This window comes from Urocitellus parryii, chromosome 10, assembly GCF_045843805.1.
Source record: "Urocitellus parryii isolate mUroPar1 chromosome 10, mUroPar1.hap1, whole genome shotgun sequence".
NCBI classification, from domain to species: Eukaryota; Metazoa; Chordata; class Mammalia; order Rodentia; family Sciuridae; genus Urocitellus; species Urocitellus parryii.
Genome location: NC_135540.1, coordinates 55,486,369 through 55,504,264, shown reverse-complemented (window position 1 = coordinate 55,504,264; position 17,896 = coordinate 55,486,369).

Sequence of the window (17,896 nt, the reverse complement as noted above, 5' to 3'; positions counted from 1 at the left end):
AAGGAAAAAGGTAAATGAGTAATAAGAATAAACCAAGTGCAATTAAACTAAGCCAAGGTTACTAACTCATTCTCTAGCCTATTAATTCCTTACTTGAGATTTCTGAAGTTACTTAACTTGTTCTTCTAAATTTAAGTTTGGAAATACAAAACTAAGATGGCAGTTTTACCTCTCAGGTTTCAATGTTTGAAATTAAAGAACTGAATATAATAGATTCTTAACTTTGGAGACTTGTACATTAAATATGAATTCTATAATGGTTTAACATAAAAATATATTTATGGACTGTAATAAATAAAAGATGATGTACATTTAAAAATTTACTAGGAAAGTGTTTACCCTTCTTTTGCAGAGAATGTTAAAGGTTGGGGTGCCAAAAAAATCAAAGTCATGTAGAAAAAAATCATATGCTGCAAATATTAAAATGTGAATGAATAATAACCTCTGGTGGGAGACTTAGTTAATCATCACCCTGTGGAGACAGGGAGGAGAACAAAAAGCATACACAAACGCTCATCTGAGTGTTTCTGGAACAGCAGCAGTAGCCAAAGCACAGCCTTTAGAGTCTGGAGACTTCAGCTCTGTCTACTAAAAAATTGTGTTACCTTGACATTTTAACCCATCACCTTCCTCTATCACAAGTTTATCATCACATATACCCCCTTATCTACCCAAGTCGGAACATGTTATAGGCATACACACACACACCCTAGCTTGACCCGGATAAAATGAAGTGAGGAAACCCAGGACTTCAGGGGTTTCTTTGTTACATGATGGTCCCAGGAGACATTCACTAATGTACTGAACTGGAAGAAATTTGAATTTTAGAGTGGACTTTTCACATTATATCCTTACTGCCTTCCTAATAGCTATTCAACTTTGTGCTTTGTTTTTTTATTTCATAAAAAAGAGACGCTAACTTTGCTATGACTCTTTCCTGATAACAGAGGGAGATTGAGAGGAAAATTAATTGCAAAAAAAGCTTTTTTTTTGAGTACATCATAAAAAATGCTATAAAAATGTCTTTCTCATTATTACCTTTTGGCTTCTAAAAATATTATCTGTGACTGTGGATTCTGGCAGGATAACGCTGAGGTTGGCTCCCAGGAGCTGGTGAGGAGAAAGAATAGAGGTTTGCTTTGCTTCTGGAGGCAAGATCATTACAAGACAACCAGACCTTCCACAGCCCAGATCCACACCCGTGTGCATACATCTTGTTAGAAGACTCAAACAGCTCCCATCTCCTTCCAGCACTAGAGCTGCTATTTGTGCTCAAGAGCAGGGCAACAAGAAAGCACATACTTGTGTTTTGAGTTTTCTGAGTGTAAAGCTAAGACCTTCTTCTGACAAACTCCTCTTCATTAGCTACAAAGTCAGCTTAAATAGTAAGGAGGGAAGGTATGCAAATATCCCTCCTGAATGCGACAAACACTACCTGTGCATGGGGTCTCAGGTAGCTGCCTCATTTCTGTGGTTTTAAAATACAGGTGGTGGGGCTGGGGTTGTGGCTTAGCGGTAGAGCGCTTGCCTAGCACATGTGAGATGCTGGGTGCGATCCTCAGCACCATGTAAAATAAATAAAATAAAGGTTTTGTGTCCAACTATAACTCAAAAAATATTTTTAAAAATACAGGTGGTAATAGTTTGGGTCCTCTGGGATCCAAGATAGAGCCTCGGAGACATATATATTTAATCCCAAGATGGAGTTGGAAGTACAGCTTCCTCTCTGAGCTCATCAGAATGGGGAGCTGAGCCACGCCCCCCTGTGGCTGTGGCAGTATACCCCTGTACCCCTTGTGCTACACAGATCCACTTATGCAGATGTTTCAGGGAGCAGTTTTCCAAGGTTTCTGTAGGTGTCTCTTCCTGAGAGAAAATTTAAAAGAGCAAGATTAGCAAGGCAAACTACAACTCCTGCCATTGTAAATACTTTCTGAGCCACAGCTAGCCTATCATCTCCCTCTCTACTATCCGAATTCCAGTCACCCTTTGTTAACTTCTGAACATCCTCTTTCCTAAGGAGTCTGAGCCCCTGGTGACCATGCTGTTCTTGGGCCAGGGCTGCTATACCTGTCTATACACAGTTACAGATAGACTAGGAGGACCCAGGAAAACCAGGGTGTATCCTCTGAGTCCCCCACACACCTTCCCTGCCCTACCGTGATCATCTTGCTGATTGAGGTCAGCTAACCCTGCCAATGTGGTGTCTCCTAATTGCTACTTCCAAGACACAAGAAACCCAAGGTGCCCAGGTGTCTACTGTAGTTTAACTGGACTCTTGCTTTGTCTCTTAGCAAAAGGGCACCTCTTTAGGGGACCAGGGCTTCCAACCCTGCAAAGCCCACTCTTGCAGGAATAGGAAGAAAAAAATTTCTCCAAAGAATCATTGAAGATGAAGGGGGCCACTAACGGCTTTCAGCTCTTGAATCCAGGATCCCATTTGGAACACAGTGCCATATGGAGGTCTCTGATGCAACGTAGATACTGCATCCTGAAAGATGGCACCCCAGGCTTGCAGGGCATTACCTCTGAGATGGTGCCTGAGATCAGCATTACATTCCAAATCCATCAGGCTGGCTGCCTCTGAAAGGTTTGAGTATGATATAACCAGTCAATCTCATGGTCGTGAGCCTGCTCCTGTACATTTTCTCCTTGGTCCCTCCTTTGGATATGTTTTTGGAATCCCATGCCTGTCGATCAGGTCCTCTGTAAAACCCTGGATTGTGGTGTTTGCTGAAGATCTACAAATAGCAAACACAAAGGAAAACTCAAACCCCCCAAAGGTGTCTATTCGTAGGAGAGCAAACCACTGAACTTTCCAGGATGGAAGGGGATTAATGTAGTCAGCTGGCTGCTAAGTGGCTGATTGGCCTCCCCAAGGAATAGTGCCAGTATTGGTCTCAGTGGTAGGCAGTGGGTGGGGGCAATAGCAGAATCTGTCTTGACAAGTGGGAGCCCATGCCATTGGCCCACATACTGCCTTCATCTGTGCCACTGTGTGTACTCTGCTCATGAGCCCATTATGCTCGTTGTGTGGTGACTGAAGACAAGAGCCAGTAAACATCATCCAGCCAACTCATTTTGTGTACTTCGAGGCTCAGTACTTTTCTGTGGTGGATGCTTTTTGGTGGACATAAACATGTGATACAAAAATCTTAATATGTGGTGTTTACTCCATAAAACTACTCATATGCCTGTGCCCTCCTCTGTCTTAACTATTCTTTGTCTCAGATTTTTAGTACTTTCAGGCTCCTGGGAACTAATCAGACCATTAACCACTGTCATCACACACACACACACACACACACACACACACACACACACACACCACTTCTCCTTCTACACAAGGTGGATGGCCAGGTATGCCACTCAAAGCTCTGCCACCAGGAAGAGTCTCCATTGCCATTCCTTCAAAGCCACCATTGAGTGTGGCTGCAAAGCAACCATCATCCATTTTACTTTGACTCTTCATAGGGTTTATCTCCACCCCCTTGAGCACATGTCTTCTCAAGGCCTCCAGCATACTCCCTCCTCCTGCTTACATCTCCCGAGTCAGCACTGCGCCATCCACGCAGTGGATCACCGCCATGTTGTGTTCCATAGGAATACAGACTGCTTCTGCTGAGCCTAATAATAAGCATATTCTCCAGATTAATAGCCACATATCATGTACCTAAGACCTGACTAATCCTAGCCACAACATCATGTCTGACACTACAGATACAATTGAGGTCCCTGCTTGGCTATGTTTGCAGTAATATAGTATTCTGCAATTGTCATCTACTTTCTGTGCCACATTGGCAATTTAAAAAGTTAAAATAGGAAGTTTAGATTAGTATTCTTTAGATTCTTAAGAGTGGTCCTAATTCCACCATCAACCTAGAATGTGATATTGCCTTTATCATCTTGGTTGAGCATGGACACCATGTGCGTGAAGGGGAAATGTCAGGGGCTTCTACCTGGTCTTCGCTATGATGTCACTTTCTCCACAGGCCAAGGACTTCCTGGTCAGTGCAAAAATTTACCATTATTTATTTCCTTCTCACTAGGCATAATGGAATGGTTACTGTGCTGTGATTTGTATTCCATATTTTCTTTATGGGAAGGTCTTGAATTACAAATTCAACTGCTTTCTCTCACTTGCTGCATTTTGGTCAGAGAACATTCTCTCTCTGTTATTGCCGCAGTCTGGCTGCAGCAAAATAACCTGGGGGGGGGGGTGACGAGCAACTTGTGTACATTGATACAGCAGGAGTGGGAGCCGTTTATTGTAGGACAGGAGGGGTATATATACATTCCACACAGCTTATCTTAATTAACATAAAATAGATACAGCAGCCAACCAATAAGGAATCTCCACACTTAATGGCTCACTGGTGTTACTTCACAAACCACTCCCTCTGGCAAAATGCCAGGCGCCATCCTGACTTGTTTACAGACTCTAACATGTTATCATTCTTTGAAGTTCGTTGAGACTTCCTTATGGCCCCACATATGGGTCAAACATGTACTTGAAAGGATATGAATTCTGTGATGTTCTATGTGTGTCATTTAGTCAAATTTTTGATCAAGTTCAAATTTTTATATCTTTATTAGAATGTTTGCTTGTTCTATCAGTTAAAGGGAGATGTGTATAAAAATATACATGCTTTGTTTCTTTATAGTTTTGTGTTTCACTTTATGTAATCTAGAGATATTACTTTATGTGTACAAACATATAATTGTTGAATATTCATTCTTAGGGAAGAGTTTTTCTTTCTACTCTTCTGACTTTCACTCTTTCCAACTTTGCCACATCCGTAAGTTAGTATACAGAGTTGTACTTTTTATTCCATCGGACAACCTTTGTCTTTTAATTCAAGTATTTTTACTTAATATAATTCTGACATATGTGGATTTTAAAATATTTCCTTAATGACCATTTGTTTTACCAATTTCTTTCCCCTTTCTCTTTCCTTTCTTATTGTCTTTGGAATATGCTTAAGCATTTTTAATTATTCTATATGCTCTTCACCCCACCATGAACTTAGCAGACATGCAACATTCTTAGGAGTTATCCTAGAAATTATAGCATACATCCTTATCTCATAAAAATCCATTGTTGACAGAGATTTTTATCCTCTTCCTGGTCAATGCAAAAACTTTAAGAATATCTTTATGTCATTTATCACAACCTAACTGGAATGTTATTGTTGTGTATATCTACCTTAGTGTCATTTTATATAATCAGTGTTAGACTTGCATATAATTGCTTTACATTTTCTTTACTTTTAATTGTTCTTCATTTCTTCCTTTTCTCTTAAAGAACATCCTTTCAGTATTCTCTCTGGTATGGGTCTGTGACTCAGCTTCTTGTTTGACAGATGGATAAACTGAAGGCTACAGATGTTAAGAGACAGAATAAGGTGCCCCACATCCTCAGTAGCAAAGCCAGGGCTGGCACCCAACTACTGTAACTTCTTGCCAGTGCTTTTTCCTTTACACCCTTTAAAAACATCAAAAATCAGAAGCATTAAAAGTAATCAATTGATATGGATGGTCAACTTTACTAATGAAATGCTATAAACCCAGTTATTTTGATGAATTGGCTTTCAACTACTAGCAAGCATAAGGCAAAACACTGTTTATCAATCAGTGACAGACACGAAAATATTAATTAAGAAAACTCACCCAAGTGATACAGTATCAAATACATAATAATTCTACTGGGTAATACTGACGTGAACATAATGAAACATTGGCCACCAACTGCTGACCTGTGCTTCCTTTATCAATAGCAATATCTTTTGTGAAGTGAAATAAATAGCCACCCCATTAGAAATCCAGAGCTCATTTTCTGTCCCCTGAAGAGAAGAAAATAGCCATAAGAGCACAGGATTTAGAGTGGAAATGGGACTGTGAGAGCAGAAAGTACAGATTTAGAAAACGGAGAGCTATGGTCCTCTAACAAGCCTTCTTCAGAACACCCTGAGGAGTCCCATGATATGCCTCACAAAATAGCTTATGTTTTCAGTGTGAAAAAATTTTAAAAAGAAGAATGAGAGATATTCATTTCTTTCAAATGCTTAATAATTTGCTTTTTTAGTATCTCGTAAATATTACCCTGTAGTATTCCCAAGATTCCTAAGATATCTTAGAATTTCCAGTTTTATTTTCCTTTCTGATTACTTTTCTAGAAACATCAAGGGGGAAATTGAAGGACTCAATAATGTGAAATTTCAGTTTGCAGAGTCAGTCTAGCTAGAGCCACTGCTGAATGCCCAATCCGCTAACAGCAGAGACCAACACTGAATGGCATCATCCCCAGGAGATCAGCCAGACCCCTGGTAGCAGGCTGATAAAGTTGTACTAGGTTTACTCATACAAGGCTAGTATGTTTTTATTGGAGGAGACAGTTACTCTGACTATGAATTTTCCTTTCCTGCCTGTGACACTTCTACCAAAACTATCATTCATGGATCTATAGAATAACATACATAGTCCTGGTATCTCATTCTGCAGTATTTCTGATCAGGATTTTCTTTCAAAGCAAATGAAGTATAGAAAAGGGCACATGTTCACAGAATTCACCAGTCTTCCCATGTTCTCCATCATCCTGGAAAAAAAAAAAACTAGCTTGCATGAATAGTTATGGTGTCAACTAAATTGAAACAGCTTGCAAGATTGGAGAAACATCCCCCAGGATTCAGCATATGATCTAAACCAGTGGCCACATGGTGCTATTCTCGCATAGGAATTCACAGGAGTGTTATCAAGGAGGTTGTGGGAGGGGAGGTGGAAATGAAGTGCCTCCTCTATTAATCCCAGGAATCCTTTAGGAAAACTTTTGCATCCTCTGTCTCTGCAACTTTGGACTCTACTGATCTAGAAGTCTTTGTTCCAAAGGAATAATTCTGGAGAGCGCAACAGTGATTCCCCTGAACTAGAAGTTTGAGACTGTTACCAGGAGTCTCATGCCATTGAATCAATCAGCAAAGGAGGTGGTTACTTTAACTCATTGTGATGATTGATTTTGATCCTTAAGGGAAAATGGTGTTTCTAGTATACAATGGAGGTAAAGAAAAGTACAGCTGGAAAGCAAAAGAAAGATAACATCGACTAAAGAGGTTTTTCAAAGAGAGGGAAGGAGGGGGACACATTATCCTCCTCTGGAGAAAGCTATACAGTGGTTTGGGCTGTATGTGGTATAGGGATGAATTTGTGAGACAGAAATGTGGACTGAATTTGTTATAGATGTGCCTGGGACGAGAGGAGAACTGTGGGGCTTTGCCTAGGCTGAATAGTTTCTGAGCACTCTTTTCCTACCTGCTTTTGGATGGGGTGGGCCACAGGAGTGATCCTGATGTGAGGAGGTGAAGCAGTAGTTACTTTCTAGCCAACTTTATTGCTGATCTGCTGACTCGCCTCCTTGGTGTGAGGCAGTGGCTCCACTTTCCCCCTTCGCAACTATGTCTTCTAGACTTGAGGTATTTGTGTTAAGCTCCATAACAAAAGGCGCAGTGTATGCAGGACATCCACACCACTAGGGTCAGAGGCAACAAAAACCCCACATGAGTTTCAGTCTTTCCCCACAGGCTGCAGTGTATGCTTTGAATTCCAGCTTCCTCTTACTGTACCTACCTCACATCCATGTTTACCGTCTGAAAACTGTACTGTTTTACAGAGATGATAAAGATTATATATATATATATATATATAATATATATATATATATTATATATATATACAAATATATCAAATAGATATAGATATTAATAACCTAGAAGCTGTTTTTATTATTGGATTCTGACTGATACATGATGCAAAGTATTCTCTTTCATGAATAGAATTATCTGAAAATTAACAGCCAAGTAACAGAAAAGTCTCCAAACACTAGGAAGTTAAACAATATTATTTTAAATCATTGGTCAAATGGAATTCTCATGGGACACTAGAAATGGTAAATGTCAAATATCAAATATACCAAATTTTTAAGTAAAATTTTATTTTTATGACACAACTGTTTGATGTTTTGACACATATATAGTGGTGCAATGTTCAAATCAGGTTAAATATCTACCTTCTCAAATGTTTATCATTTCTTTAAGCCAGCAGAGAGTCTCTGTACCATCCCATCAGGTTCTCTGGAACCTGCCACCTGTCACCTGCCTTAAGGAAAGGGGCTTGACCTTCCTGAGTCAAACAATTGGCTGCAGACCAAGTCTGGGGGGTATTTCTAGATATTTCTGGATAGGCAGCTCTCCCAGGCAGAAGACTATGCTCTAGAATTGGTATTTGTTTTTCTTTAAAACTTTCAAAATTCTTTATTTGAAAGTTTATTTGCAAACCCAGTGCTAGGGATAAAGCCAAAAATGCTCTACCACTGAGCTACATACATCTCCAGCCGTTTTTATCTTTTATTTTGAGCAGGATCTCACTAAATTGCCTATGCTGGCCTTGAACTTGTGATCATCCTGTCTTAGCCTCCCAAGTATCTGGGATTACAGACATGTGCCACCAATCTTAGTATCTTCTAACTTCTTGAAATACACAGAATGTTATTGTTGTCTACAGTATGTACAACAGCACACCAGAACTCTTAATCTTATCTAACCATAGCTCAGTACCCATTAATCAATCTTGCCCCATCCACTGATTATTTGTGGATTGGAAGAATCATTATTTGGGGGATGGGGACAACTTGGAATTGGAACTCAGGGGTACTCAACCACTGAGCCACATCCCCAGCCCTATTTTGTATTTTATTTAGAGACAGGGTCTCACTGAGTTGCTTAGTGCCTCGCCGTTGCTGAGTCTGGCTTTGAACTCATAATCCTTCTGTCTCAGCCTCCCTAGCTGCTGGGATTACAGGCATACACCACAGAGCCCAGCAAGAATCAATATCTTTAAAATGTCCATAGTACCCCAAACCATGAACAGATTCAGTGTAATCTCTATAAAAATACCAATGACAATCTTCAATCCTAAAATTTCATCAATGTTTTATAAATTTTCATTGTAGATATCTTTTACCTCTTTGGTTAGATTTTTAGGTTTTGTTTGTTTGTTGTAGCATTGTAAATAAAAATGCTTTCTTGGTTTCTATTTCGGATAATTTCCTTTTGATACATAGCAATTCTACTGACTTCTGTCTGTTGGTTTTGTATCCTAGAACTTTGCTAAATTTATTAGTTTTAATAGTTTCTCCAAACACTATTGGTAACATCACTGGGGTTTTTTATATATAAAATCATATCACCTGCAAACATTTGACAATTTGACTTTCTTTTTTTTTTTTTGAGTTTAGATGTCCTCTCTTTCTTTCTTTAGCCTGATCTTTCTGACCAGAACTTCTCAGACTATGTTGAATAAAAGTGGTGAAAGTGGGCATCCTAATTTTATTCCTGAGAAAACTTTCATCTTTTCCCCATTATGTTAGCTCTTGTCTAATTACATATGGCCTTTATTTTGCTGAGGTGCCGTCATCTATACCTAATTTGTTCAATGTTTCTATCATGAAGGGATGTTGCATTTTTTCAAATGCCTTTTCTGCATCTGTTGAGATGATCATATGGTTTCTGACATTCATTTTGTGGGTATGGCACATCATGTTTACTGATTTCTATATATGTTGCACCTCCTTGCCTCCCTGGGATGAATTCCACATCATCAGGAATAATCTTTTAATGTGCTTTTGGATTAGATTTGCTAGATTTTGCTGAGGATTTCTGCATCTGTTAATGGAGGATGTCGGCCTGCTGTTTTGATTGTTGCATTCTTATCTGGGTTTTGGTATACAGTAATTCGGGCCTTGCTGAATGTGTTTGGAAGAATTTCCTCTTCAATTTGAAATAGCTTAAGAAGAATTGGTATTTGTTTTTCTTTAAATGTTTGGTAGAACTTGGCAGTGCAGTCATCTGGTCCTGGGCTTTTCCCTGATAGAAGAGTTTTTACTACTGATTCGCTCTCATTACTTGTTATTGGTCTAATCAGGTTTTCTTCTTTTTCATGATTGTTTTGGTAAGGAGTCTGTATCCAGGGATTGTCTATTTCTTCTACGTTATCAAATTGTTGGCCAATAGTTGTTCATAATAATCTAATGATCCTATTTCTTTAGCAACAGTTGTAATCTTTTCCCTTTTTCATCTCTGACTTTGTGTCTACTGTTTCTAAGTCGAGTTAAAGGTCTAGAAACATTTTCGTTTATATTTTTGAAGGAACAGCTCTTCCTTTTATTGATCTTTCTTATTTTTTGGTATCTTTCATGTATTTCTGATCTAATGTGTTTTCTTCTTCTTTTTAAAATCCTTTTTGTTTCTTATTACATACTTTCTTTTTTGTGCTCTGATCTTTATTATACCAAGTTTTTAATGCAGCCCTTAGCACTTGGAGTACATTAATATATTCTCTATTAATTGAAGGATAGGTTAGTCAGGTTCCTTAGAAGCAAAGCCTAAGACAGGAATTCTTGTGCAAGAATTTATTGGGGATGAGGAAGAAGTTGTTAGGAGAAAGAAAGGGGAAAAGAGAAGAGTGAAGGCAAAGGAGCCTACAGAGAGTCCCTGCAGCATCCCACCAGGTTCTCTGGAACCTGCTACATGTAACCTGCCTTGATTCAAGCAACTGGCTACAGACCAAGTCCAGGGGCTGTTTCTAGATATTTCTGGACAGGCAGCTCTCTCAGGCAGAAGACATGCTCTAGAGAAAGGGGCAGCTGTGAGCCACTACCAGCCAACTCCCAGAAACTGGAGGTTGGGTACACCAGTGTGACAGAGGAGGGGTGGTAGAACACCAACAGCATCCATCAAAAATGCTTTCTTTTTTTTAGACACAGAAGAGATTTTAAATACCATTTATTTGCTTTGAGACCTCCAACACATTTCAAGACAGAGGCATGTGCCTGAGCATAGAAAGAGCATTTAAAAACATCGTTTCCTTTCATTATCAGGAAAACAAATTCTAAAGGTTCCTAGCAGTTAGAGAATATTTATGGAGTGGGAACCACAAGAAACCTCTCTTTTCATTAGACACAAATCTTGTCTTTAGCTAGGAATAGTAAGGGGCGCTTCAAGTTAAGGCTTGCCCTGTGGCGTCCATGTGCATGTTCAAGCCAAGCGAACCCAGGGAAGCAGGAGCGCAGGGCAGGGGTCCTTGTGGTCCCTTGTGTTCTCAGAGCATAAGTACATAGGTTCAGGGTCAGAGGTCACAGCAGGATCTGCTTAACCAGGGGACAGCTCGTGTTCACTTTCAGCTCTGCCACTTGGATTGCCATGATTTCAGTGACTCATTTGCTTTTTGGAATTTTCTTTATCTCTGGAGTAAGGATAGTAACACCTGGGCTAGCTACCTCTGCAAGAAGGACTTTGACTCTTTACCTTTGCCTGCAGATATCCAGGTCCGATGGGTACCTAAAAACAGTATTAAAGATTCAGCATCTCTGCCTCCATTTTGCATCTGTCTCCTTTGCTCTGAGTGTCCTTGGATTCCAGGAATGATCAATAAATCTCTGGAGATGAATCAAAGCCCCCTGCTCCCAACAAGAGCAACTTTCTTATTGTAGACAAGGCCCCCTGATCCAGCCTGAGATAATGATGGACAGACCACACCTGATCAAGATCACCTGCTTTGGCAACTGTGAAAAGCTTCCAGCTGTGCAAACCCTCACCTTGACCCTCATTCCCCTTTCTGTAAAACCTCAAAGTCATTATTAGCCCTCAAATCTAGGACTAAAGACATGGGTCTCCTTGTCCTCCCTTCCCAGTATAGCTACACAGATTACAGTTCTTCTCATGCTTTTCAACATTACCTTTTCTGTTTGGTTTTTGGGGCAGGTGGCCAGCCCTGATTTGATGGATCCCCAAAGTCAGGCCTTTGGTCCAGAACTGGGGCAGCCCCTCCTACATGGTCCTGAGAAGATGAGACAACACATACGGAAGTGCTTAGGAACCATGGCCATACTAACCTGTGCTCTCAAGGACCAACTTCAAAACCACGACACTTCGGATCCAGATGCTCAACAACAGCCTATTCCTCTCCTAAAGATCAAGGTAGCAGAAATAACCAAGGGAACATAAAAGCTAGTGTGACACATCCTCAGTGAGGGTGCTTAGCTTGATGGCTGAAAGTAGGGAAGGTGGGTCTGGGAAAGAGGCAGCCCAGCTTGGCCATGAAAGAAAACAGGGAGGGAGATTTGAGGGCTTTGCTGTGGTTCCACCCTTGCCATTGCCGCCACACACAGTGTCTCCAGACCTCAGGTTCAAGTGTCCCCAGGAGAAAAATGAGTGTTAAAAGTCCATGGTTGAAATGTAGGTGAGGATGCAGCAATCCCAGGTTCTTGCTTTCCCACTCCTCCTCCTCTAAGCCATGAATCAAAATGGAAAGTCCCTCCTAAGTCTACTTCTCCCTGGGGTGGAAAGTCTGGAGGCGTTTCTGTGCAGGGCAGGGAGCACCTACTATATTTCTGATGCCTGATGCTCTTCCACCACCCACACCCCATTCCCAGAGTTTGAGGGTTCTGAACTTCCCCAATCCATTGCCCTCGCCAATAATCCAAGGTGTGATCAGATTAAAATAGTAAAACACCAGCATTTCCAAAATGAAAACAAGGCAATAGATTACAAATATCAAAGTGCCTAAATATTAGCAGAGAAGGACTAAGAACTTAATGTTAACATGTTAAAGGAGAAAAGGGAAGATACAGAGAAGCAAGGAGAAGAAAATGAATATTAAAAACATTAAATAGAAATATTTTTTAACTAAAAAAATGAAATTTGAAATAAAACAATGGCTAATAAAGCAGGAATCAAAATTACTTGGAAGACTTGTTACAACAAATTGCTAAACAAATTGTAAAGTAACGCCAGCGAGCCATTAAGTGTGGAGATTCCTTATTGGTTGACTGCTGTATTGAGTTTATGTTAATTAGATAAGCTGTGTGGAATGTATAAATACCTCTGTTGTCCTACAATAAACGGCTCCCTCTCCTGCTGTATCAATGTACACAAGTTGTTCATTACCCCACCACCACCCCACCACCACCCCCACCCCTGTTATTTTGCTGCAGCCGGACTGCGGCAGACCACTCCCTCTGGCATTTTGCCAGGCACCATCTTGACTTGTTTACAGACCCTAATATTTCTCTAGCAAAATGCCAGGCGCCATCCTAACTTGTTTACAGACTCTAACAGTGGCCCTGGTGTCATACTGTGCCTTCAGCCTCTAGGGATCTGTGAGTATAAAAAACATCTTCCTTTATAACAGTAATTTCCATGTCTGTGTGTCCTACCATATCAGACTAAGACAAATCCCAGGTCTTCTTAACACTGTTGAACATTCATATACCCTGAGAGCAATTCCACTGCTCTCAGCAGCCGAAACTATTGTAGTGTGCCAGGGGAGAATATGTAAGAATAGCCAATGCAGTGCTGTTCATAACTGTAAAACCTGGAAACACTCAATTGTCCCCCATCACATGGTAGATTCATAACTATCACATATTCACAGAGTGGAATATGATATAGCAGTAAAAAATTATAAGCTGCAATGCTACACAATTTTGTAGAAATCTTATTAATAAATTAAAAATAAGTTCAAAAGATTACATACTGCATGAGACCCCTGCTTAGAAAGTTAAAACCAAAGTGTTATGAACATATGTGATTTTTTTTATATGGTACCAAGGATTAAACTCAGGGGTGCATAACCATTGAGCCATGTCCCCAGCATACTTCTTTTATTTTTTATTTGAGACAAGATCTTGCTAAGTTGCTCAGGGCCTCGCTATGTTGCTGAGGTTGGCTTTGAATTTGTAATCCTTTTGCCTCAGCCCCTGGGATTATAGGCATGCACCACAGTGCCTGAATATACGTGATTTTTAAGAATACATTTAAATATATCCCCCTCCAAAAAAAGTAAGCAGAAGCAAAACAGGGCAATGAGGAACACAGGGTTACATTACTATGGGTAAGAGAAAATAGAAGAGTTAGCTGGAAAGTGCCATATGTTTGAATGTCAGTGACTGTCAAGGTACAAGCTTCTGATTCAGATGTTGCATTCTCAAGTGTTTATTGTTACAATTAGTACAATATTTAATAATATAACTACATAAAAGACCATGTATGTATGAACCAATGAGAATATATTATGAACAAGGATTTCAATGGAATTCTGTATATATATGTAATAAAGATTTAGATGCTGCTTTTGCTCAAAAGCATTTTCATTTGACCCCTTAGGTGGAACAAGAAACCAACATTTGGATTTAAAATATCTGGCCCTGTGAAGGGTGTCGGATGTAATTGTTAATTCAGCACTTCTGTACTCCTTAATCTCCAACCTCCTCAATAAAGTGATTTGACCCCAGAAATAAATAAGTAAATAAATAAAATGTTAAACTACTACTGAATTTGTCTTTTCTAAATTAAATAAACTCAATGATTCCAGGCTTTCCTCATAGAAACCTATTTCCAAACATTGTCTTTTTTCTTTATCCAGGTTTATTGAATCATAAATTATATACAGTAAAATTCATCCTCTTGAGGTCTACAGATTGGTAACATATTGCATATTTGACAAACATATGAAAACTTGGGAAGAAAACAAAGCCCTTTTGTTCTGGTCTATGATCATTGTGTGTTTGACTTTAAGAACTATGGTTGTCAGGAGAATTCTAAGAGGCAAGGCTTTAAAGGAAAAGCAAAGAGAATGTATGAATCCTCTACCTACCTGAGTGGTGCTTATGGATTCAGACTGCCATAACAAAATACCGCAGGCTGTGAGGCTTCACCAGCAGAAAGTAATTTTCTCACAGTTCTGGGGGCTAGAAGTCAGAGATGAGGCTTCCAACATGGTTTGGGGTGCCAATGAAGGCTTTCATCCTGACTTGGAGATGGCCACTTTCTCATTCTATGCTTATGCAGTAGAGAGAGAAAGAGACAGCCAGGTCCCTGGCATCTCTTCTTATAAGGGCACTAAGCTCACCAGGTAGGCTCCAACCTTTCCACTTCATCTAGACCTAATTATTTCCCATCACATTAGGGGTTTTAGGGCTGTATCTGAACTTGAGGGTGGGGTTCAATTTAGTCCACAGCATAACCACAGAGTATATTTCTGGCTAATAGTTTGGACCTATGAATTGTTTGGGAGGACTGGGGTGGAGAATATCCCATGTCTACACTCAGAGGCATTGTCTGTTTACAATTAAGTCTACGTGAAGGTCCGCTGCTTCTGTGAGCAACTAGGCCTTGGTGTTTCCTTGGTCCTTGGTCAGGTCAAAGGGCATCAGGAAGAGACTCCAGTTTCCTCCTCAGTGTCATCATTTGTGGGTCAAGAATTGAAGTGCTGTCTTTCAGGGAAACCATAGTCTGCAGGCAGCTGCCTGACCATAGAGGTTAACTTAATCTCTTTATTCTAATCAATGAGGCCTCTGTCAGTCTAATGTAAAAGGAGAATAAAGTTTATGAATTTTCTCTGATATTCAAAGTTATAAAGACAAAACAGAAAAGTCAAAATTCCTCTGATGGATTAGAATAAAGCCTAAAGTTCATGTAGTTGGTAATTTATACAAGGTTTGCCTTCCCTTGAAAATGTGAAGTTATCCTTGTTAACAAGAACTGCTTTGGGAATCCTCACACAAAAGAATCCATTTGCATATTCAATAGGAAAAACATCCTGTGAAGAATACAAAATCCTAACTGAACCCTCAATCTGGGTCATTTTGTTCCTATCCAAAAAAAAAATAGTAATAATTAATATTACAAATGAGAAATCTATAGCTTTGAAAATAAAACCTAAGATTTCCTCTAAAGTCTTTCTAACATCATGGAATTCAACTTGAAAGATAATTAAAATAAATAAGCATTACTCCAAAAATACATTAAATCTTTCATTACAATTGCTTCCATGTGTCTTTATAAAAGCTTCACAAGTTAAGTCCAAGAGTGATATGAAATAGCCTTTTCTTTCAATGGTATGTTTGCATTACATAGTTCAGCATTGCTATTGTGTCTGAGCTGGCTTGATTCTGGGTGCCATAATTTGAAAGTGCAGACAGGGATGGTCCCTGGAGAGGGACTTGCCCCCAGTCAGGGGAAAGAGAAGTAGAGTATCCTCAAAGTTACCAGATGATTAGGTCAGGCACTGAGACTTCAAAATCAAAGAGCAGAAAACTTTCCGCTTCTGCTCTCTATGCCCATAGTCAAGTCATGAAAGTCTTCCTTTTCCCTAATGGATAGCCATGTGTTTTAAACAATGCCTCAGTCTGGATTTACTCAAAAAGGTAAACCTTGAGACAAAGACCTGGGGCAGGGTTTGCTTTGTAGATAATCCCAGAAAGAGAATGTGGAAGTGGGGAAATTGGAGACTGGGAGGGGAGGAAGCGGTAATGAGATTAGCCACAGTGGCCCAGGGTGGTCTCTAACAAATTTGGTGATGCATTTTAGAATGGAGCCACTAAAGGAAACGGAGAGTGGAGCATTTTCTTATTCCTTCAACCATTGGTTGAGGGTTGCCTCAGGGATACTACATTTTCTAGTTGCATCTGCTTGTCCTGGAGTAAATACCCAAAGCCCACAGGAGCATGTCTGCCTGACTCAGTGGCCCCAGGGGCTGAATATCAATATTGACCTATTGACACAGCTAAGCCCACTGGCGTTTCCCTCGGGAGTCCTGTCTAAATATACATACATAATTGCTAGGAGAATGAAAGTCATGTTTTTGGGGAAAGTGAGCCCTTATCTTTGAATGAGGCATAATACTGTTGTTAGATTCTAAATAGACCCTATTTAGAACCCTGAGCCCAACAAAATCTCTAACTTTTCCAGGAGACAAACCTTGGCAGGGTCCTCAGCAGCCAGCTCCTGATCCAGAAAGCATCAGGAACATTATCACTAGCAGGAGCCATTAGACTCTGGCCCAGGGACCAGGGCTGGGAAACAGCAGGGAGGTGTGTATGTGTAGCAGGTGTCATCTGAGGACTTCCTGGAGCCTGCAGAAGAGGATCTACTGTGAAATAAAGCTTAAGCTTCAGGAATCCCTTGCCCAAGCCCAATAGGTTCACTTGGTCATTTGTTTCTGTAAAATAAAGAAATAATATTTTTGTATTTTTTTTCCTTGAAGAGGGCCCAAGACTGTATAAGTTTTAGGATTCCAAAAACCTGGATTCCTAGTTGTATGATTTGGAACTCCATCATGACAACATCCAAACTTTGATTTATTTTCCTTTTTTGACTGTCAAGATTAGACAGTCAATCGAGCCACTAAAGGAAAGGGAGAGTGGAGCATTTTCTTATTCCTTCAATGTCAAGATTAGACATTCATTCTGCCTGTTTCTTCTCAAACTTTCTTGTTCCCTTGGGCCCTTCCCATTGATTGCTGGAGCTTCTCAGAGGCTGGGATGAAAGAAGGATTATAGCAAAGACAACCTTTGTAGCCCAGACTGAAGAACAAGAGGGTCAGGGTAAATTAGCAATAGACCAAGTCCTGGTTGTACCAGGAGACCGATCAAAGCATCTTATCCTCTCTTATTTTATACTCTTATTTAAAAGTACTTCGAGATCATCAGTTAAAGGCTGAATGTTTAACTGAGTTTCTATTATTTGAAATTCTTAGCTTTCTTTCTAAAACTACTCCCAAGTTGGGACTGCTGTTGTACTTATATCCATAAGTACAAGTGTTGTGCTCAAACTAAGAGTATCCAAAACCCTGGGTCTCCTCCCCGGTTTCTCCTGGAGCATTCTCTCTGGATTAAAAGCTTGTGACTAAGATGGGGGTCTGTTTGGTAAAAGTGAACCCAACTTACATAGGAGGCAAGCACTCTACCACAGTGCTACATCCCCAGCCCCAAAGGAACCATTTTAAGGTTTATCTACACTATTGCAGAAAGGAAGGAAAGGGTGTGTGACTCACTAGCGCTCCTCCA